Below are 24,606 nucleotides of genomic sequence, written 5' to 3'. Positions count from 1 at the left end.
AGGCCTTCCCAGAATGTAGTGTCTCTGACAACAGAGATGGATCTGAGGTAAAATAGGATGGCACTTTTGTTCAAGACAGAAAGGTAAAAACGAGCGATCACAAAAAAGAAAAATAAATAAATCAGTACAAAAGAAACAAAAACCTCATTTTATGAGTCATAAAGCTGTAATTGTTGAAACAGGAAAGAGAAAGAGAGAGACTACAATCAGCCATTCTTAGAATGCGTACAGAAATGATGGGAAGGCATAACTGGGTGCAGAGGTGAAATTTTTCAACTTTCACAAAACTGTCTCTTTCGATATTTTAACAACAAACTTGGCTCACCCGTTTTTGCCTTAACATACTCGAACTCCTCATTTAACTTTCTACCGCCAATAGCTCTGTTAGACTCATTTAATATTCATTATCATAACTCACTTTCATAACTCAACATTCAAAAATCAACCAATGAGAGCTCGTCCTCCATCAATCATGAATCAAAAAGCAACTGTACTTTCAGGCCATTCTATCTAATTTTCTGTTTCTAATTTTCAGTTTCATCTGAGAGGGTTCCAGAAGCCTGGCCAAACTTTCCGCTTCAGGGAAGCACACACACACAGAAGTGAGATCAGATTTTCCCAAGGTAAGTCTGTACAGTTTGGTCCCATCTTTGGGAAATAATCTGTGATAGGATTCTGTGGGTCACAGTGTCCTCTGTTTTAAAGCCCTCTCACCTCAGATCCTCGACTCTTCCTGCAGGGTGTTCCCACCTTGGTCACTTTCATTTAAGGCATGCCAAGGCCGATCAAAGCCTTACCCGCCAGTGCACATCAAAGGGAGCAGCTCACACTGGCCTGGATGGAGCAGGACCTTGATTAACCTAGCCACAGTAGCTAGGATAACTCACTGTATACTGTAATGATCTGAACGTTGGGTAGAGAGCACCCATTGGGGAGAAAAAAAAAAAAGACAAAAAAAAAAAAAAAAGTGTAGTCTGTAGGGAGCTTACACTGTTTTCAGAGCAAGCAGGACCTTTGACTCCTCATAGAGATGCTTCTCTGAAGCAGCTTCCCAAAAGGTCACTGTTACTATATGTGTGTATATATATATATATATATATATATATATATATATATATATATATATATATATATATATATATATATATATAATTTTTTTTTTCCTTTCTTTTTTTCCCCTGAGACATTGGTGTATCTGAGGTGCTTGTGAGGCTAAAAACTTAAGTTTGTCCCAAGTCAGAAAGGTAACAGAAATTATCCAAAATGCTACTGCTGCTATAGTGTTAAGCTGAGTGATTTTTTTTTTTTCTTTGAATGTCTTAAGGAATGATGTCTCTATTCTGGTAACTCATTAATACATACCTCAGTGGCTATGCATAAGAATTTTCTGCACTGCCATGTAATTTTGTGATTCAGTCTAATCTGGTAAATCTTCCAAATCCAACTCAAAAACCAACACTAGAGCATCTTCAGAACTCCTGAACATGCAGCGCATGTACACCTGGTGGGTATGGATGGAAAGAGACAAAAAAAAAAAAAATTTTTAGAAACTGACATAATAAAAATTGATAGTGTGTAACCCAGACTCACACTCCCATACGGACCCTAAAAAACTGGCGTACTGGAATCAGCCGTTTTGGCAGACAGCGGTGTCCCTCCACTCCCCCTCATTCCCCAGGTTACTCTCAAAACATCTTTCACAACACAGTTCTTCCTCCAAACAAAAGGAATTCTCCAACACTCGCACAACATCTTATTAACTATTCAAATTCAAAACTGTCAGAACATGAAAAGTAGAAGTGTTTGTATCTTGCCAATTTTGCCTCAGAACCATGGCCAAGACAAAATATTACATCAAATGAATGTTTTTATAAATAATTCACTATATAAAGAACATGAAAGAAAATCTTGGCTTGATTTTTGTTTTGTTTTTTTTTAAGTTCAGAGTCGGTTCTGTCTTGTAAGCGGTTGAGTCCTGGTGTTTGTTCTGGTCGTGAAGCCTCGCCACGGCGACCGAGGGGGTGGATTGCAATCCTGGGTGTTATCGTTGTCTGAAGCAGTGTGCTGAGACTGGTGATAAGAGGTCGGTGTTGAATGATTTGATAGTCCAAAACTCGTGTACATCTTGTTTGTCTTCAATCTCTACTTATTCAGTTCAAAGAGCTGCATTCAAAGAAAACCACCACCTGCTGTATGTGGTATGTGATGAATGAGCACGTGTGTGTATACCATCTGAACATAAGTCTGCCAATGAGTGAGTGTGTGTGTGTGTACCATCTGAACATAAGTCTGCCGATTAGCGTGTGTTTGAGTGTGTGTGTGTGTGTGTTTCCTTCTTTTCCCCAACTATGTATCTGGGCTTTTGTCCAGATACATAGTTGGGGGGGGGGGGGGGAGAGAGAGAGAGAGAGAGAGCGCGAGCGAGTGCGCGCATATCTGTGTGTGAGGTTGACATTGTGTGTGGAGAGGGGTGGGTGGGCATGGGTGTGTATGTGTCCTTGAAAGAGAGAGAGTGGATACTGAGAGTGTGGGTGAGAGAGTGTATGTGTATGAGAGAGAGCGAGAGTGTGTGTGTGTGTGTGTGTGTGTGTGTTTTGCTGTGCGTGCAGGTTCCATGATTTTAAACCGTGCCATGTCTGAATTGATTTCTCACTCTGCAGATGAAGCGCTGTTTCTCCTCTGAGGATTTAAAAACTCTGTGTGTGTGTGTGTGTGCGCGTGTGTGATCTGTTCTTCTCAGAGATATCAACAAAAACACACCATCACCTTCTCTCTATTTCACTCACTCTCTCTCTCTCAGTATTTGTCCTTGGGTTAGGTGTTCTCTGTCTCCTAGACAAAAGTGTAACATTGGAGATATTTTTTCGTTTTTCACGCTACGTCTCCTCTCAGGACATCACACTGCATGGCCCTATGCATGGTTTTTTTTGCTGTTTTTGTTTTTTATTATTTCATTTTTCATTATATAACCATCATTGTTTATGCACATGAAAAGAACAACCGATACGATTACAGGAAGATTGTATTAATCTCAAATCATTTCTCTGTCTCTTATTCTCTCTCTCTCTTCTTTTGTTTTGCTTTTTTTAATATGTTTTCACCCTGTTTCTCTCTTGTTCTCTCTGATCTGGGACTTGTCAGATCATGCAGGCAGCAGTTTGACCCAAACAAACCATTGACCTAAACAAACTGTCGACCCAAACAAACTCATGAGCAACGTTTTCTTATGTTTTCAAGATTATTTTATTTAAAAAAAAAATAAATAAAATAAAAATAATAAAGCTTTGCATTCAAAATGATAATTTATAGTTGATCTCTATTGGTATTGGATTTGTGTCATTCCTAACTTCATTTCCCATCTTTGTCCTTCACTTTTTCAGGCTGATCATAAAAGAGAAAGCTAGACTAAAGAAAAACCCAATATGTTTTAGGCCGATGTAGTCCACACCCAACTTCAGTCAAATACAGTGTATTTTATTCTCCCTCTCTCTTTTTTTCTCTTTGTTTCTTTTGCTCTTTGTCCTCTATGACCGCTATGCTGGGAGTGGAGTGTGACGCGGGTGTGTGTCAGTGGGAACCCAGTCTGTGTGTGTGCGTGTTTATTGTATGTGGGGGGTGGTACAGTAGTACAGTATCTCCCCACAGTGTGACATACTTATACTCACTGGGTGGGGCTTCCAGTGATTAACTGGAATTTGTTCCAGAAACACTATGAACCGAATAGCATAGTGTGTCAAAGAAAGAAAGGAATAAAGACACAGTAAACAAACGTTTTCCTATTGACCAAACCCTTTTCTCAAAGGACTTCAAAGCTCCTTCTGTTACCTCAATTAAATATGTACATTATCGTCTCACAAGAGTGTAAATGTGCCACACACACACACACACACACAGGTTATCTGTATACAGAATTAATCCACAGAACACAGCATCAGCCTAAATGAAGAATGGACTGATACATAGAGACCCAAACCTGAGCCGATTATGGTCATCCTGTGTGTGTGTGTGTGTGTGTGTGTGTGCGTGTGTGTCTGTGTCGTCCTCAACACACTCGTCCTCAGACTGTGTGTGATGACTGGGCTGTGTGTGTGTCTGTAGTCAGGGGATGAGTGCTGGCTGTTCTCTGTCAACCATCAGGTGCTCTGCCTATCTCCTCCAGCCCTTCTGTCTCTCAGGCCAACTTAATAATGCACCGTACTGAACAAAGATTCTCATTAAAAAGAATGGGGGGTATGAGTTTAAAATGCTGAGCACAACACATTTTACATGTGCAAAGAGAACATAATGTTGTTCTCCACACTTCCTAATGAAATGAAGTAAGACTAGACTGATGAGGGCAGAGTGTTGGCATGGATCCAGATTTATTTTGGCTGGTGGATGTATGGTGGTACTGCAAGCGCTGGGCTGTTGTTTTGCTGTATGCAGATGAATGTGCATGTGTGTGTGTGTACACATATTTTACAACAAAGGTGGGTCTTTCTCTGACTAAATATGCAGACATATGTGCGTATAAAATGCATCTCTGACATATGTGTTTCTTTCCTTTATGTGTGTGTGCACTCGTGTGTGTGTGTCTTTCTCTCCACCACACACTCCTATGTTCCACCATGTTACCTGCCAGTAAGGAACAGCATCATGAAAACAGACAGAATGAGGTAGGATCAAAAGAAAGAAAGAGAGAGAGAGGAGGGAGAGAGAGAGAGAGAGAGAGAGAGAGGAGGGAGAGAGAGTGAGAGAGTGTGCACCCTCAGGCTTGAGGACCAGCTGCTCTCTTCCTTTTTCCTCTTTCCATCTCTAGTCTTTCACACCCACAGAGGGCCCAGAGTGGATCCCCAGGTTGGATTAGGAATCAATCCAGGTTATGTGTTATTGCCTTGGGCTGGAGCAAGGACGGCCGTCCCCTGGCTCCTTCATGCCATGGTTATAAATGCAGAGGCAGTGTTGTTTGATGTAGGGTAGAGTTTGTAGGGCCAGCGTGTGGGTCACAGATGGATGGAGAACACAATTGGCGAACACAGAGGTGCATCTTACATTAACCATTCAGGGTTCACACCCCCAAGCTGCGCAACCCCCCCCCCAAAGTAAAGTCAGTGAGTCACGGCCATTCCTCCTCTCACCATTCACCGGCTATCCATGACAACATATGAAACTGAAGCTACCTTTGCACAGATGATTCTCTCCACCAATCAGGTCGCACTGCTGGACGATGTTATGGCAGTGTGAAATGGAAGAGTATATGTTAAAATCACTCAGCTCCTCTGACATGGCTACTGGAGGACATACTGGAGAGACCATCAGGAACTGGGTGCTCAACATGGGGAGGAAAGGAGCGGGTACTATTTAAAATAAAACATGACACCAGCCTGACAGTCAAAGAGCAGCCATCACGTCATCCAGAGGACTAAAGTAAACAAGCAAATTTGTAAGGAAACCATTCATTGCACCTCTAAACAGCTGTTGTGTTATAAAAACATCTATTTTTTGATGTGATATTGCAATCATCATACTAATATTTTGAGCCAATAAGCTGACTAATACTGTACACACACACACACACACACACACACACACAAGAGGTTTTAGTTCATAAAGAAACTCATTTTCACTCGTCAGCGGGAACTCTGGTTGAATCTGTTGAAAGAAAGCACTTCAGAAATGAATGCCTATTTTACTTCTGAAATGAAATCCATTACCTATTAACATGTGAAACCTCTCATTACCAAAAGCCTGTTAAGAAAACAATAGCATAGTGCTAGTGGTTTGCATGGCTAATATTCAGAGCAGAGCACGGCTTTAAGAAGACCAGGTATCAGTCTATTAATACAATACCTTGATTCAAGTATACGCCGCTTTGTTATTTCCATTTTACTCTGTGTTTTGAAAGTGGTGAGGGAGTGCAGTGGAAAAAGAGAGTGAGAGAGAAAAGGAAAGGTGTTTTGACAACTTGAGAGCAACGGAATGATGCCGGCCAAATAATTTCTTTCTCTCTCTCTTTTTTTTTTTTTTTTCCTTTTCGCTTTTTCTCCTTTTTTTTGGTTTGTCAGAGCCAGAACTTTGTATACAATATGTATTTGTCAGGTAGGTATCACTCCACAATGTTTCTTTTTTTTCTTCTCCCTATCTCTGCTTTTCCAAACTGACCTTAAATGGTTATGGAAAGAGGCCATCAAGCAGTAGATTTTTGGAGATGTTGAGCTTGTCTCTTGTGAAACTGGAGTAGTACAGTCCAAAACTATATTAATCATGTTCACTGATACATTTCCCAAGTTCACTGCATTTTTCACTGATAATGTCATCAGTTGAAAGATACGACCAGAAAGTTAAAAAAAAAAAAAAATTGTTTCAGAACAGAAATGTTGGATACCTGAAAAGTGATGAAGCAAAAGCCACTGCACACAAGATCAAAGTTCTAATTCCTGGGGAAGCAAAAATAAATTGCATATCTTTAACGGTTTTGGAGTCTAGTATCTGTGAGAAGTGAAAAACACATGTTGTGACTCATCCCCTGGTCGTTTAAACACACACCTCCTCTAACCTGTCAATCATCCAGCAGGACCCGGTCAAACAGGCTGCCGTGGTAAGCTCAGGTCACTTTCCATCTGAGCTGTGAGAGAGATGAGGACGAAAAAAAGGAATAGCAAAGGAGGATAAAGCATAGACAGACTCCTAAACTGCTGAAAACAGACATCTGTATTCCAATCACAGCACTGACTTCAGCACAAAAACCAATTTTCACTCTGTTTTATAACATGGGCAGTTATACTACCCACATATGGACCACTCAGACAGTACTAAGTTTAGATGTTTGCTTGTGATTATACAAACCCTGTTTTTTTTTTTTTTTTGGGGGGGGGGGGGGGGGGGGGGGGTTCTCACACAAAACAAGAAATCATTGTGTTTCTGTCATCTACTACTTCATCCCTGAAAAAGTTCTGCTTCTGTTTGAAAGTGCCAGGCAGAGATGTCGTCTGCCATTCGATTGTGTGTATTCATTGTCAAACTGTATTTCTCAGGAGTGTCTCAGCCATCTGGTGGAGTGCACTTAAGTGCTCGCATTCAAATGTAACCACTTTCCTCTTTCATAAATGAAGTGGTCCAAGTGATTAGGCACACTGTCTGTTGACTGTCTGTGAGAGCTGTGATTGGGCACACTGTCTGTTGACTGTCTGTGAGAGCTGTGATTGGGCAGACTGTCTGTTGACTGTCTGTGAGAGCTGTGATTGGGCAGACTCTCTGTTTACTGTCTGTGAGAATTGTAATTGGACAGACTGTCTGTTGAGTGTGTGTGAGAGCTGTAATTGGGCAGACTGTCTGTTTAATGTCTGTGAGAGCTGTAATAGGACAGACTGTCTGTTGACTGTCTGTCAGGGCCGTGATTGACCAAACTGTCTGTTGACTGGTGTCCAAGGCTGCAGACACACAGCGCTTCTCTCCATTTCTCCCACTCTCCTCTTCTTGCTCTTCTTCTCTCTCTCTCGCCAGTCTTTCCCTCACTTTATCTCTTATGCTATCTGTCTGTTTCACTTTCTTTGCTTTGTTTCTTTTGAACTCACAAACACAGTGCAAGAAGGAAAACAGATTTTTGTCTTTTTGTTATTAAAAATCAAGTACATCAATGTATTCAAATGTTTGGTATTTTATGCACAACAAATAAAAGAAAAGAAAAAAAAATAGAAAGAGGCTCATTCAGGATTCTTCAGTTCTTGCAACTGTCTCTGGGGTAATTGATGCAAATGTTTGTTTTCTTTTACCGAGACAAACATTAATTAGAATTGCTGTTTAATGATTGTATTGGGCTGTTTGTCTGTCTCTATAACAAGGCCCACACTGTAGTCAGTAATTAGTAATTGTTGAGAGGGTAATTATTAAACTGGAAATACTTGTTTTTCTTTTCCTTTTCTTTTCTAGTTTTTCTTTCGTTCTTTGCTGTCCCCCGCCTTTCTCCCCCGAGGCTGAGACAGTTCATGCACGGTCTGATTATAGGGGAATCAAACACTACACGAGCCAGAGCTATCTATCTATCTATCTATCTATCTATCTATCTATCTATCTATCTATCTATCTATCTTTTTTTTTCTTTTACTTTTTTTTCCTCACCACTAGACACACACACACACACACACACACAAACACAGCTCTGCTGTTCTCACTGTGAGGTTAGGCATGGGTAGGTATATAAGCATGAACTCGGCCAACAGGGAGACAAAACATGTCTTTAAACCTGCAGTGGTTTCACCAGGCTCCCTGAAAGAGGTCAAAGGTTTCCTCTTTTTTTTTTTGTTTTTTTATCCATAATCTTCCAAGATTTTCTTCCTGAACCTCCATATTATATCTACTTGCTTTCACAGCAGAAAACTGTGATGAGAAACATATGCTTGGGGCTCACTGCTTTCACACCTCCTCCCTCCCTCCTTCCTTCTCTCACTCTCTTTCTCCCCCTCTCTCCCCACCACTGTCCTTCGCTGCCCCTGTAACCCTAAACCTGCCGGTAAAGAGGGGATTCCTCGTCTCTCTCCTCCGCAGTCGGTTGGGTCTATCCCAGTATGAGCTCGACCAGCTGGATGAACTGGAGAAGCCCTGAGATGGCCTGAGCCTAACATCCCTGCTCTGTGTGGAGGGAGTGCCGTAAGAAATCAGAGAGGACAAGGTGTGGAAGAAAAGAAGAGAAAGAAAAGAGATGAAGAATAAGGAATGTAAACTTTTTGTGGACATTTTAGGGGAGAGGTGCCTAAATACCTGCAGAGAAAGAGAGAGAGAGAGAGAGAGAGAGAGAGAGAGAGAGAGAGAGAGCCTGCACATCTGGCACTGTCAAAACACAGCACACACACACAATTACACCAATCTCCAAAACACTCCTCCAGAAAAATACCACACTTTCACACCAACGCAAACACACACACACACACATACACACACAGGTTCACATTCCAACTCAAAAACAAAAAGCTTTGAGTAGAAAAGAGCAGGACAGCTGCCAAAGCTCTGTCCTTCTCTGTGTTGGAACACTGCAGGATTAGGCTATAAACCAAGGAATGTGTTTGAACTGTGTGCCTGAACATAGAGCAAAACATGTTCTCTCTCTCTCTCTCTCTCTCTCTCTCTCTCAGTCATAAAATAGATACCTTAAAATCCCTCTGAGGGTTCAGGTTATATCTCTTCAGGGCTAGGGAAGTAGTATGATGGAGACATTTGTCCAAGTGAGTGTTTGTGTGTGTGTGTGTGTGTGTTAGTCATATTAACAAGGTTCTTTATAGAAACACTCTTACAGAATCCCCTGAGCTCTGCATTTATGTAATATGATCAAATGTGTTTATAGCATTGATCCTGATGTTTTGGTTATGAGTAGAGTAGCATGCGCTTCATCAGGTGAGTGTAATTAACGGAAATCCATACAGCATCCCTGACTCATCCACACCACCCGGAAAAACACATCACTTCTCCAGAGTCACTACGTTTATGGGCCCAGGCAAATGAGGATGGAGATGCAAGACACTGATTGATGAATGAGGACAAAACACACACACACACACACCCACACACACACACACACACACACACACTGAATAGAGACACAAGCTTGTTCTCACTTGCCTTCACTCTAACATATATATGTGAGTGTGTGTGTGTGTGTATTAAACTGGTCTTTAATTTCCACAAATTAATATTCACAAATTGTCATTTTCACATTCACTAAAAATGTCAGTGTTAATGCTGAATGACATAAAAAACAACCATTAAACCCATTAAGCAATAGTACAATAATAATTTATCGCATCCAAATGAAAGGTCTTCATTTAAAAAAATTTTTTTTTTTCATCTTTTCACTCTGATGAGTCTGGTACTGGACAACCCAGCATCACCTCAGGAGCTAGGCTATAAATGACAAACCCACAAACGCTCAGGACATTACTGAATACTCTAACAGAGCTGTGAATGTGTTCAGGCCATTACTGAATACTCTAACAGAGCTGTGAATGCGTTCAGGCCATTACTGAATACTCTAACAGAGCTGTGAATGTGTTCAGGCCATTACTGAATACTCTAACAGAGCTGTGAATGTGTTCAGGCCATTACTGAATACTCTAACAGAGCTGTGAATGTGTTCAGGCCATTACTGAATACTCTAACCCGGCTGTGAATGTGTTCAGGCCATTACTGAATACTCTAACCCGGCTGTGAATGTGTTCAGGCCATTACTGAATACTCTAACAAGGCTGTGAATGTGTTCTAGCCAGTACTGAAAATTCTAATGGAGCTCTGAATGTGTTCAGGCTGTTACTGAGCTCTCTAACAGGGATGTGACTGTGTTCAGGCCATACTGAACACTCTAATAGGGCTGTAAATGTGTTCAAGCCATTACTGAGCACTCTAACAGGGCTGTGACAGTTTGTTAACTGTCACTGAACACAGCAATAAGAGTCCTGTACTTAAGACCAGTGAAGATTTATAAAATGACATTGTCTCACTGTGCTCTGCACAACACAGTCGCAAAATATGGTCCCTCAGGTCCTTATTCCAATATTACAGGCATCTTTTCCAGTTTAGTATAGTCTGTGCACCTTTGCCAGTCCCACTCTCACCACTGCATTTAGCTTTGAATATTTTTTTGTCTCTTTACTGGGGAGAAGGATGCTCAGGTAATAAAACCCTAGTTCTAGTTTCAGAGCAATGCTTGGTCTTTTTCCTATCTGTTTTGAAACATTTTGAATTTGCATGTTGTCACTGATAGGACTTGAAACTTCTTTATACAGCAGTCACTGACAATTCCAGAATGTGGATTAAGCTCATTTCAAATCCAAGAGCATTCACACCTTATTTATACTGCACTCATGTATGCCGCGCTTTAGTCAATTCAGTTTGACCGCCTGTTGGCGTGTGTGTGTGTGTGTACTCACATTTTTTCAGAAAATATCATTAATAAGACTCACTACAGAAGTGACAAACCACCAAACGTGCAGCCAATATGAAAGGTGTAAGCACTAATAATGTGTAACTGTTAATAAAAGATGTGTTTTCATTTCATTTTTGCCAAGCTGTGAGTGGCAAGTCCCCTGATACTCCACACTGCCAGAGTAGATCACTGTAATTTACACACACACACACACACATGCACATTAAGGTCATACATGTATTCAGGGCCCCTGTTTGCAGATGAAACTGTGTGAGTTGGTTTGCACCAAGTCACTTTTATCTCTCTCTTATGGTGGGAAACCCTTAGAGATAATGGGGCTTTGATATCGTGTGTGTGGTTGTGTGTGTGTGTGTGTGTACACATACACGCTTAACATACATTATCTCACATTATTATTCTACATCATAACCGTGTTCACGCCTCACAGGATATGCCTCAGCTCTGTCACTCAAACAGAGAGAGAGAGAGAGAGAGAGAGAGAAAGAGAGAGAGAGAGAACTGGTGAGAAGCGAAGAGTGGAAAAGGAGAGGAGGATGTGAATGAATAAGAGATGGTACGGGGAGCTGACCTCTTTAAATTGCCATGTTCAGTCACAAAGGGAAAGCTGAGATTTGTGTTCAGGTCTCTGGGTTGAAGTTGAGTTTTGTGTTCAGGTCTCTAGGTGAAGTTGGGTTTTGTATCGAGGGCTCTGGGTTCAAGTTTGGTTTTGTATCAAGGGCTCTGGGCAGAAGTTGGGTTTGTGTTGTGTGCTCTGTGGGACAGGTCACCCTGTTTCCTGAATTAGAACAGTGTGGTCAGGTACCCAAAGATTTGTCCTCCACCCACCACCTCAACACACACACAAATTCAATTTAAGATTTTGTCCTGTGTGTGTGTGTCTACATGTACAGACTAGCAGTAATCTGGAGTGTTAATGTCCTCTTTAAGCACTATCTTTCACTCATTCACATATTGCATATTCATTCATGTCCTCAAATGTCATTCTAACACCCCCCCCCCCACGGGGAAAAAAAAAAAGAAGGGGCTGGCCAGAACATTAGTCCAACTCACTGCTAATATTTTTTTCTCGACACACTCTCCCTCCTCTCCTCTCCAAATGTCCCCAAGACACTTCATGGGGGATTATGCATTATGTATCTACTTTTTGAGCCCCACCGCCCCCCCCCCCCCCCCCCCCCCCCCCCGCCCCCCAAAACAAATTCCAATGTGACTGGAACATATATTCTTATGTGTGGATTTAATTAAGAAAGAGTGGGGCTAGAATTAAAAATGTATGATTGGAAATTTGCCTCTGGTGTCTCTGCTCTCTCTCTCTCATGTTGTGTTTCATATGAAGAAACAGCGTAGAGTTTCAGTTGAGGCATGAGGCACTGAACTTAATTAGGAGCTTCAGGAGAGAGATGAACTCCTTTTCCCCAAGGGTCTGAAAACGACAAATCAGCCATTTTAGCGAGTGTGTAAAGGAGAGGAGAGGAGAGGAGAGGAGAGGAGAGGAGAGGAGAGAGAAGTGGATCAGGAAAAATGGGGAAAAAGAAAGTGGAGGATAAAAAGGGGAAAACAACAGTGCAGAAAAGGAGAGATGACAGAGACGCACACATATACACACCTCTCAGTAGCTAAACTATTAAAGTATTTCCAGGCAACAAGTGAGGTCTTCTGTCAGTTCAAGCTCTTTGGCCTAAGGGCACAGTGGAGTGTGTGTATGTGTGTGTGTGTGTGTGGTGAAAATGTTTTTCATGTAGTTATCTTTGGAATGTCTCCAGACTGCCTCCTGCCTAAGTAGCAGTTACAATCCTGAGACAACAAACCAAATCTCAGTGTGTGTAACCACATGAAACACACTGCCAGACACCACACACAGATGCACGCATGAAAAATAAAACGTGACAGAGAAAGAGAGATTGACTGAGAGACAGGGGCGGGGCAAGGGGAGGGGGGGTGCATGGACCACCCTGGAGATTTGATTGGCCACCCTTGGTTCCACTCAAAAATCCAAGTCTATGATTGGCCAGGACTGCCACCCTTGAATGAATCAATGCTCCACTTGGGCCATCCCAGGCAAAAAAGTCTATAATTGCCACTGCTGAGAGAGGAGCTATCCAATCGAGAGAGAGAGAAACAGAAAGATAATGACCAATCAAGAGAGAGTGAAAGAGAGCAACTAGACTGGGTGACCGATGGGGAGAAAGAGGAACAGAGTGGCTGACCAATCGAGAGAGAGAGAGAGAGAGAGAGAGAGAGAGAGAGAGAGAGAGAGAGCGAGAGAGAGCGAGAGAGAGGCTGACCAATGGGGACAGAGGTGTGCAGCAGACAGAGCACTGTGTTACAGGTAAATTTGCATACTGGAGCATTCACACTGTTCACAAATCACACTGTGGAGTCCTCCTCCAGCAAGTCTTGTTTGGTTATTTTTCTCTCTTTCTAACACACGCGCACACACACACACACACACACTGGCATGCTGCCACTGCCCGCACTGACAACAAAAGAACACAACAAACACACGCGGTTTCAGCAACCATTATACGATCACATGTCAGTGTATATGTAAAAGTTCTTCCTCATTCTCTCCTCTTATCTGAAATGTTTCCGCACCTCTCTCTCTCTCTCTCTCCCTCTGTCATTCACTCACTCAGAAAAAAGAAAAAAAAAAAAAAAGCGCTTTGGTGACATAAGCAACAGTAGCTTAGTGGGACTGGACCCTTTTCAGCTGCTCCAGGACCCCTCCACTCTCTCCACTGTGGCCCTACCTCAGGTACCCAATCTCAGCCAGACTCATGACTCTGTATCCCTGCCTCCCATCCAGACAAATGAAGGCCTTACATTCATACCACCGACCACAGCAGCTCCAACAGACAGGACGCAATACAATGGGGTTCACAGACAGATCAGAATCTGATGGAGAAACTCAAAAAAAAAGAAAGAAAGAAAAGGAAGAGACAGAAGAGTGAGAATGAGATGGAAAGAGGAGAGAAAAGAGAGAGAATGAGGGATTTTTGATAACATTGCTTTGGAGGTGGCATATGGAGCATGTTTGTGTTTAACCGTTGCATCATCAGATTTCTGCTGAGGAGAAAATGGCTTCATTACGAAGTAGTCTGCTGTTGCGAAGTGTTCACTTGCAGAAAGGAGGAGGTCAGGGAAATATGTGTGTGTGTGTGTGCGCGCGCGTGTGTGTGCGTGTGTTATCAAAGGGATAAACATAAGCATGTGACACTGCTTTCTATACATTGTTAGAGTATGTTTTATTAGTCTATTACATTAGCTCATTTAGACATACACACTAGCGTGTATACAGATGGACATGCAGGCTTGCGCGCAGTTTAGAATCACGTTGCAGCAAAATCAGTGACACCGCAGTCTTTTTTTTCACAAGGAAATATAATAAATATTTTCAAAGACAGCAGACTAAAAATCTTTGTTCTCCGTCTCGCTACAGAGGTTTTTCCAGTGTCAGACAGTCACTGCGTTTGGGTACTGAATCTAAAAGACTGGCAGTCCCTGTAGACGCAGCTTGTCGGCTCAATGCCTAGCTTTGACTTGCATCATGGCCTGAGATTGCGATCAATGTACACACCAGAAGCAATTAACCCTTCTGACACCATTACAGTGTACATTGGGATTAGGCTGTGACAAGATGATGTACGTTTGTTTAAGCCTATATCCACGCTATTTACCTGTCTGTTTCATAGAGATTGATGTTCTGCGTGTTTTCACAAATGGGATGTTTGTCAAAAGAATCCAGTAGCGTCTCTGTGGAATGTCGAAAAGGAATGTTACAAATTATTTGCTAGCCAAACATCTCTCTCTCTCTCTCTCTCTCTCTGTATGTTTGTGTGTTATTCAGAATCTAAACAAAAACTGAGCAGACGCAATGAAACTCAACAATAAAAGCACAGCGTTGTTGGCAAACGTGCGTTTTCCGTGCGGAGAGCAACAATACTGGCCGGCGTTAAAAGAACGCGCTGAGTTACGAGGGGAGTACGGCGTGAAACCACTGATGTTCTCTTTCTCCGGCTAATTTCATCTTGTGAATCGAGTGATCTTTCAAAGCGGGACACATCCTTAACAAGTCGGTTACCAAATAATTTTTGGTTCGTACAACGAGTCTGGAGGCCGAGTTGGAGAGGCACAGAAGGACATTACCGCACGCTTCACAGAGCTTTGCTTGTCAACGCAGGCAGCATCCAGGTGGCAGGCAAAATGCTACATGACTTTCTCACGCTCTGACCGCAAGACCAAAGTCATGACGACAAGATGACAAACTCTAAATTAACTACACGGTATGCGATTGAAAGTTATTAGCCCCTCAAAAAAGGAAAAGAAAAAAAAAAGAATAAAATAGTGGGCGGAATGAGGTAGCCTACTAGAGAGGAAAATTACCATAGTAACGCGAACGTCGTTTAAGTCCCACCCAGGGCTTCTGTGCAAGCAGCGTAGACAGGACTACCAAATTCTCATCTTGTTCAAACAGCGTCGTGCGAGCGCAGATAAGAGCTTGCCATTTTAAAAAATAAATGAGATTTCCGATTGTCATGTCACGTCATCAGTTCACTCAGAGCAAAAGCAGGGAGGGGCGAAAACACTCTTTTCAGAAGGATTTAAGGCCAACTCCTAGTAAATCTTTCAAACGCATTCAAAGAGGGGAACGAGAACGAGTAGATAAAGACGGTGCCTTTTTAAATGATGTAGACGGGGTCATGGTGCTAGTGCTAACATGTCGGCTACACGACCTAAATTATCACAACACGCTGTCCGCCGCGGGAGTTACTAGAGAAACGTGGGGATGTTCTCGTTGACACACATGCGCCTGCGTGCTTATTGTGTAATGAAGAGTAGAAACGCAGAGCTGCAGTAGCCCACCGTTTGTCTTGTGGACTGGGATTTGATTAAAGTGAGACAGAGAAACGGACACACGAAACTGGTCTTGAACAAGTCTGTGGAGGGGGAAAAAAAACAAAAAAACTTTACATGCCGGTACCAATCATTAAGTGCACAGACAGATCCATTTTCTTTTATGAGCAGACGCTATGGGCACCCAAACTTTAATGTTTTTGTTTTAATGGACGACATGAATTTACGAAATAAGGCTACACGCGGTACAATCAACCGTCAGATTTGGTTACAAATTGGTCTGTTTTCCACTCGTCAATCCTCTGCTCTCTCTGGAAGTTTGTGTTGGAGAAAGAAAAAGTTTAGATGCTGCCTTGTGAGCCGCTGCATTGCTTGCAGAGGTAGAGTGATGCTACTTATTCTTCTAAACGAGCTGAAAAGCTTCAGCAGAGAAAAGGCGCTCTCATAAAAATAAATAAATGAACGAAAATGCATTTTTTTAAAAAAGTTATTAGCAAACATTATCTAATTAATAACCCATTTCTCAAACGTTGTTTTGCTGATCATGTTTTGAATTATTGTGTGGTCATGTAAGCTCTCTTTATATTATTATACTGCCCGGGGTGATGTTGTCAATGCCCCCAAATATCTAGAATTTGTCTTGTTTACTCTCTCCAGAAATAAGCACCTCTCATTTGCCTAATTGAGGGCTTGATGTCCAGTGAAGGTCTGAAGGCATAAATAACACCAAACAGATGTAAAAGCAAATTTTACAAATCTTACTCACTCGTTAAAAAAAGAAAGAAAGAAACTAGATCCATCTGTTCTCCCTCCAAACAATACAGTTTAAATATGGTCTTAATAAACGTGACAATTTGATGGATTTTATTACGTTTTTCCCTTGCATGGATTTTATTAGAGCAGTGGATGATGATCAGTAATGAAAGAGTGGAATGGGGGGGGGGGGGGGGGGGGGGGGGGGGGTTGATTGCGGTTGGATTTGGGGGTTAGGCCTTTGGTGTGTGCGGTGAAGACTCAGGTTTACTCCTGCCCTATGGTTGGTTGTTCTCACCATCCGAGGTAGGCGGACTGGGTGTTTGTGTGACTGACCGGGCATTTGTGTGACTGGGTGTTTGCGTGACAGACTGGGTATTTGTGTGACTGGGTGTTTGTGTGACAGGTCATTGCACGTGTTGATTGGAGAAAAGAAGGACAGGAGGATGATACAAGGGTTGGAGGGATGGACAGAAGGACGGATGCCCCCCCCACCCCCCAGTCTGGCCTGACTTGTCTACAGGGAGCATCAATACACTCCATGATTATGATGACTTGAATTGGCAATGAAAAATGCAAGAACCAAAAAAAAAAAAAAAGGAAGTACTTTGAGGGGCTGTTTTTATCCTCAAAAGACTTCATTAGAGAGAACTTCATTCTCTCTTTCTCTCTCTCTCACTGTCTTTATCATACAAACACCCCCAAAACACCTCTGGACACTACTGCCCAAAACCCTCATTCCAGTAATTCTGAAACCCACCCACACCCACGAGAGACAGGCAGAGAAAGAGAGAGGGTGAGAGAGAGAGTGAGAGAGGGGGGAAACAGTAAAATCATAACCACCTTTTTAATGATGTGGGTGGAGTCACATGTCAGCAGCTTTAAATCATCCTATATAATTAATGCCAGGAACCAAAACAAGTTTGTGTGTGTGTGTGTGTGTGTGTGTGTGTGTGTGTGTGAGGGGGGGGGTTTCAAACAAAACTGCAATCTGGAAAACAGGCATTCCTAAGAAGGTGTGGAGAAGAGGTATTGACTCCATAATTCAAGGGATTGGGTAACAGCTAGCCTTGCCTCTCATAAACTGAGGCCACACGACCTTCATTTTTCAACAGGCAGCGCAGCGCGCTCCCGCGCTCTGACAAGATTTATCGGCCGCCGTTAATAGCGTCTGCTCTCTCAGGTGGGTTCTCACTGGTCTGGGGGTCCCACCAGCCCATGTGAGTGAAGTACTAATGAATATTTCTCCTTTACCATCTCATATCTCAGCTTTTTAGTGCTCTGGACTGAGATACACGCAAATGCACACACAGACAGAGAGAGACAATCAGAGAGATAGACAGAGAACACTTGCATTTGTATAAAAACAACACTGACAACACATGCGGGAATAGTCATGTCTAATACACATGAAAACATATCACAGACACAGACAATCCTCCTGCCAAAAGATGAGACATACCCCCAGGAGAGTAACAGCCTGTGTTGAGATGAGATGATCAGCTCTCTGAATACACTCACACACACATACATACACACACACACACATACACACACACACAGCGCTCCGTCCCTAATCTCTTTTGAGGGGTTTACTCTACCATGGTATGCCCAGAGAAGCATGAATGGCATGAATCCAGGCAGTGAAATTAAGATTGACTAAAACCTTTGTCTCTCCTCATCATGCAGGACAGTACCTCACACGTGGAGAAAAATTGTATCCTTTGGACAAATATGTCTGGTCTCTGCATTATTTAGTCCCCACACTGTTTGATCTCAGCTTATGCAGTCAAGAGATCTGGCTTTGTGTAATATTTCACACCTCACACTAAAGCAAACAGCAGTCTGAGAAAGCCTGCAAAGCCCAAAGGGCAAATACAGAATGGCCCTCACAGGAGTCCCCACACTGGCAAGAACCAGTGTGTGTGTGTGTGTGGGAGAGAGAGAGAGAGAGAGAGAGAGAGAGAGAGAGAGAGAGAGAGAGAGAGAGAGAGCCCAAAATTAAATCCATTTGAATTTGTAGCAGCAGTAAAGTGTGGACCCAACAAAATGTTTGGATTACAGAACTAAACTTATCAGTATGCACTGTCAGTACTGGACACACACACACACACACACAAAAGACATGTGTGCATCCATCTGGTTAACAAAGTATCTGATTGGTTGGCTGTTACTGGCTAGTGACAAACTGAATGTATTTTTTGACCCTTTCATAGCTCATCTTTCCATTTATGGAGCAATGTGTCGGTTTTTCATTTTCATCTCTTCATTTGTATGAAGAGGACTGACAGCATCATCACGCAGACTGTAAGATTGACTTGAGAGAGCACGCACACGCACACACACACACACACACACACACACATACACACACACACACACACACACACATACACAGACAACACATACACACAGGCACACACACACACACACACTCACACATGTACACACTCACACAAATTTAAGCCACAAGTACACACAGTTTCAGCAACACACACACACACACACAGATAGATGAAGCAAACACTTACTGACATACACTCAAAATACCCACGCAGGATTTGAATTTACAAGCAGAGAACAGAAAGACCATCACTGTTCCAGGCAGTCAACCCTGCTCTCCTCCTCCTGACACAAACACACACACACACACACACACACACACACACACACAGTCAACCCTGCTCTCCTCTTCCTGACACACACACACACACACACACACACACACACACACACACACACACAGTCAACCCTGCTCTCCTCTTCCCGACTCTGACAGTAACTATTCCCCTGTGCTTCCCCTCCTGTGTTAAGTGATGTTAGACTTAAGCTAGAACCATTTTAAAACACAACAGGAGAACAATAACACACACACACGCACACTTACACACACACACGAGTGTACATCACTGTGAGACCTTTATATGCGCCACGATCACATCTATGGGACAGTGCCAAGAGTGTAAACTGCACGTTCCCCTCTCCCCCTCTGCTTGGCTGACGTGAACTGTGAAGGAATTGATGCTTGTCAAGGAGAAGGGGATTACCTCTTGAGGAAGGAAGAAAGAAAAGAAAAGAAGGAGAAGAGAAGGAAAGCTTTCATCACAGATCTAACAAGCACATGTGGTATAGAAACTGAGATCCTTCATTCAGTGCAATCAAATTGGAAAAAGTGAAAAGAGAAAGAGAGAGAGAAAGAGAGAGAGAGAGAGAGGTAAGGGTCTCAACACTGCCATCTGTAATCAGCTCCATGGCAAGCAGATACATTTGGCATTATTTTCACTCCTGCACTCACACGTGTGTGTGTGTGTGTGTGTGTGTGTGTGTCTGTGTGTTTTCTTTTTCCCTGTAGTCTCTTTATCTCTTAGTTTTTTTCTCTGTCTTAGCTTTCATGGACTTACTGTGAAAAATGTTACTGACTCTCCGTAGTCTAATCACTGCCTGATTCAACCAGGACTATTTCCTCCAACACACTCTGAGCCTCGCAGAGGGACTCAAAGTATGAGAGTCAGAGGGTGAAGAAGAAACAGAGGAAAATCAAGAAGTGTGTGTGTGTGTGTGTGTGTGTGTGTGTGTGTGTGTGTGTGTGAGAGAGACAGAGAGAGAGAGAGAGAGAATAAGACTCATAGACGAAAGAAATAAAGAAAGACAGAAAGAATTAATTAAGATTTATTTATTTTGTTCTTTACTGTAATCAAATATACTCATTGTCTTATAATGCTTTATCAAAATATTTGTCTATTGCCCTGCCAATAAAGTTTGGAGAAGGTTTTCTGATGGTCATTTTCAAAACTCACTCCAACCTCCAACAGCACCATTGGTGTCAGTCAAAGCAGATTGACTACTTAAAGGGAGAACATATATATATATATATATATATATATATATATGTGTGTGTGTGTGTGTGTGTGTGTGTGTGTGTGTGTGTGTGTATGTGTGTATTTCTCTTTATAATGTTTGTAAGAGTCAGCAGAAAGCATCTTGAAGTTACCGCCGCTACTGCCTGTTTTGTAGCTTATGTTTCATAAAATGTTATTAATATTTTTATTCATATGTTTTCAGAGCCTGTGTCTATATCCCTTGTCCATGGCAAACACAATACTTAGATTTAAGCTCCGAACCCATTGTTATTGCCATGACCTGACCAGTAATTACCATATGAAAGAAGGATATTAATCAAGAAGTTAAAGAAGACATTTACTGACCGGAGCTGTTTCAAAGGTTTCTCCTCAGGGGGAGCTACCTTTCCATGGTAGATCTGAGAGATATTGATCTGTGTTATTTCTCAGGACTGATCTGTGTTATTTCTCAGGACAGAGTCATGCATGTACAGAAAACCTTCAGACATGTCAGTTCTGTGTGCTCAAGCTTAGGACCACGTGTGGCTACATTTGCTCTACATTTGAGGCAAATTCGCTGCAAGTGGGATTTGCATGACACTGAGTGTGTGTAGCAGTGGAGGTGTGTCTTTATCTCTTAAAGACAGCCCCAGGCCTGTGGAAACAATGCCTTCACCACAGGGCAGGGAGCATACTGCTTTTTCAACCTGCTCACCTGCTACAGGGCATAACACAGGTTGTTTGCTCTGAAAAATAAACCATAATATCACTCTCTGGCCTTCATGATCTCTGCCCTGTACAATCAACAACAACAACAACAACAATAATAATAATAATAATAATAATAATAATAATAATGACAGTGATGATGATGATGATGATGATGGCAGTGACAGTGTTTCTGCAGTGAAAAGTGAGGAGAGTCTGATTACACACTGAGAGCTGAGGACAGTTGAACCCTGTCCCCTGGGGCTATTCGTGTTTATGCACTCACCCACTTTAAAACAGCCAGAAAACAAATAAACTCTGTATACATTATGCTTAACCTGCTAATTAGTCTCTAAAACAGACACCAAAACATCATTAAAAAGCCAAGATTTCTGAGAACAGGACAGGCAAGGGAAAAACACGAGTTTGAGTTTGTGTGTGTGTGTGTGTGTGTGTGAGACACAGGCTAATCATGTCATGCCAGTTTTGGGATGAAGATGAAATGTCAGCAGCGTGTTCTACAGCAGCTGTAGAGCGAAACTCGATGGCCTATCCGTTTGCATTTCAGTTCATTTAATGGCCAGCTTAGATATCTTATCCCGCCGATGCGTCCGCTATGCTGTGCTCTGGCTGTTGCCTGGTTACCTGGCCAAGGTGAGCAGAGTGGGGATTTTAAGGATCAGGTAAGTGGGGGAGAGGTTTAAAGAACGTAATCTGACACTGGACTGCACATTCAACAGGCCACAACATTCTAACCCCCCCCCCCCCCAAACACACTCAACGGAAACAGTGGAGACCTTTCTCTAAGACCTTCTCTTTCTCTGAGCCCCTAACAGGAGCCTCTTTCTTGTCTCTGTCTATTCTTTCTTTATTCTCAAAATGGCCAGGGAGAGAGAGAGAGAGAGAGGGAGAGAGAGAGAAAGAAACAATTTCAGATGTCAGATTGCAGAACCGAAATCAAATACCATCCAAAGACCACATCTTCATACCCTTTAAGCTAATGAAGAAAGAAACTATTTTCAGGCCACTTCACAGAATGAATGATCCATTATGAACACAGAATCACATTTAGGTTAATGATCATCCATACAGCAAACATAATACATCCAGGCTCTGTACATCGAGGTTACGAAGATAACGTATAACATGTGTTTGGGTCAGATTAAAAATAATTGATTGGAATGTGAGTTAGAATATCTAAAAAAAACAAAAAAACATCCGAATCAAAATCTAAAAAGAACACAAAAAGATGAACACACTGTGCAAGCTCAACAGGGACCAAAAAGAGAAAAAAAAATATCCTGTTCTAAGAATTTAGTGTCACATCAACGCCACGGGCCGTTTATTATCCAGTGGTATAAAAGTCCCTCTCAGAAATGGGCCGTAGGTGCTTCATCTGGCCTTAATAAGTGACGATTTACGTCAAAACCCAGACGCTCTTAACTGTGGAGCCACCAGCAGCATTATGTTACTGATCCAATAAAGACACACTCACTTAATGCCGTAATTGGTGTGTGAGAGTGTGTGTGAGTGTGTGTGTGTGTTCGTGAGAGAGTGCGTTTGCTTGTTCTAAGTCCTTTCTCCACCCTACCTCAAGAAGAAAAGAGAAGGAAGAGAAGGACATGAGGAGGAGGAGAAGAAAAAAAAAATCTGTGACACCGACGACTTAAATGTCAACTCGGAGAACCCAGAGAACTCCGAGAACCCCCCAGTAAGAAGTCCTACCAGACAAAGAGACTGCAGGATCCACACGAACGCCCGCCAGCCGCTTGTTATATTTTCACTCCCATCAGAAAGCATGTGGTATACACTGGTTTACTTTTATAGAAACATAATGGGTTATATAAAGTAGTGTCTTTTGCTGAGACATGACAATGTTAAATAAAACATCGGGGAGAAGGCCACAGTTTAACTATCTAACAAACAAAAGCACCTATATTCCAACTGCCTATCAGAAAAACAAAGAAAAGACCTGCTACTAAAAGGCAAAGCGTTGAATGGCAACATCACAGAGAAACGGATTGGTCATGAAAACCGCTGACATTCTAACATGAAAGTAAATAAATAATTGTATAAGTGAAACACAACGATACACAATATGCCAACCACAGCAGAGAATAGAGGTGGATAGTCAATTATGTATGGAACATCTGTAAGAGTCATAAGTAATGGCACTCTGTACCCAACCAGCCACAGCTGAGCCCGCCCCCCCCCCCTCCCCAGGGAGGGACAGAATTGAAAAGGAGAAAGTGCTTGCAGAGCGTTGAACAGAGGGAGCAAGGAGATGGGGACATGAAGAAAAACTGAGACTTGCATTTAGTTGGTGCAGAAGAGGTAGGAATGAAGACAACAAGACAGTGAGACAAAGAGAACATAAAGGAACTAGATTCATGGTGAATATTTCCAGAGTTGAAGAATGAGTGAGAGAGGAAGAGAGAGAGAGAGAGAGAGAGAGAGTGAGAGAAGAAAAGAGGAGGGATGGGAAAAGGGAGAGTGAAGGAAGGATGGAAATCATTCCTGTATGAAAAGTATTGAGAGACTAGCGTTTGGGAAAATGCAGTAGTAGTTGCTACTCACACCATGTTGGTGAATGATCAATAATGCATTAGAGCAGCAGAGCAAACACATGAAACAACAGGATAAGTGTCTCTTTCCTGGCAAATGCAGAGTAAAAGGGTTGACCTCATATTGGATTAACCTTGCCTCCTTTTACACAGCTCCACCGTACCAAAAAAAAAAAAAAGAGAGAGAGAGAGAGAGAGACAGAGAGAAAAAAATGAACAGTGTGTATTGATTAATTCACACTCGCCATAGAATATGAATGCCCTGTCATGCAAGCCAGTCAAGAAAGCATTTTACATTACAAATGATGGCATACACAGTGCAGAAATGAGATAAGGAGGGTGTGTGAGAAAGATGAGTTGAGGGAGGAATGGGGGTAGAGAGAGAGAGAGAGAGAGACAGGCCAGATTTCAGTCCCAGGTTAGTGAATTAAAGTATACACTCACACACCTGACTTCCCATCTGACTGACATGTGCAGTCAAACTGAATATGCATGACATACCACCACACCAGATCGAGCAGTCATTTCCGAAAAGCTCCTCTTAATTCTCCTCAATCATTTCCCTGAGTTTTCTGGGGGTTTTTTTCCTTGGGGGGCCTTGTTGTGAATTGGGGGCAAGGGAGGTCTTGACCTAACAACAGGGCATCTGAGCAATCACTGTATGCTTTTCACTCCAAATAGAGTAGCCACAAACCAGAGCAGTGTGTGAAACTGTCCTCCTCACTGACACACAAACAGGCAGGGGTCTCCAATACCCAAACCCTTGTCCACACCATGAAATCACACAAGCTCTGCACACATGCACAGTGTAAGCCTAAAGCACTGGGCCTAGGGAATATGACAGTCCGACCTAGTGTGTCTTACACTTGCTTTCAGACTGGCCTGTGAATAGTCATCATTCAAAGCTAAAAAAAAAAAAACAAAAAAAAACAAAAAAACAGTAGCTAAGAAAGGGATCTACAGGAACAACAACAAA

The 24,606-nt window shown here is 42.3% G+C and overlaps 1 protein-coding gene across 1 annotated transcript in view; it reads right to left on the bottom strand.

Annotated features, from left to right (window-relative positions):
* The window catches only part of pcdh7b (protocadherin 7b), a 110,371-nt gene that overhangs the window by 82,632 nt on the left and 3,133 nt on the right, over positions 1-24,606 (bottom strand).

The sequence above is a fragment of the Chanos chanos genome, chromosome 7 (genome assembly GCF_902362185.1).
Source record: "Chanos chanos chromosome 7, fChaCha1.1, whole genome shotgun sequence".
Classification (NCBI taxonomy): Eukaryota; Metazoa; Chordata; class Actinopteri; order Gonorynchiformes; family Chanidae; genus Chanos; species Chanos chanos.
Note: the sequence above shows the minus strand (reverse complement) of the source record. Positions and strands in the feature narration are given on the sequence as shown.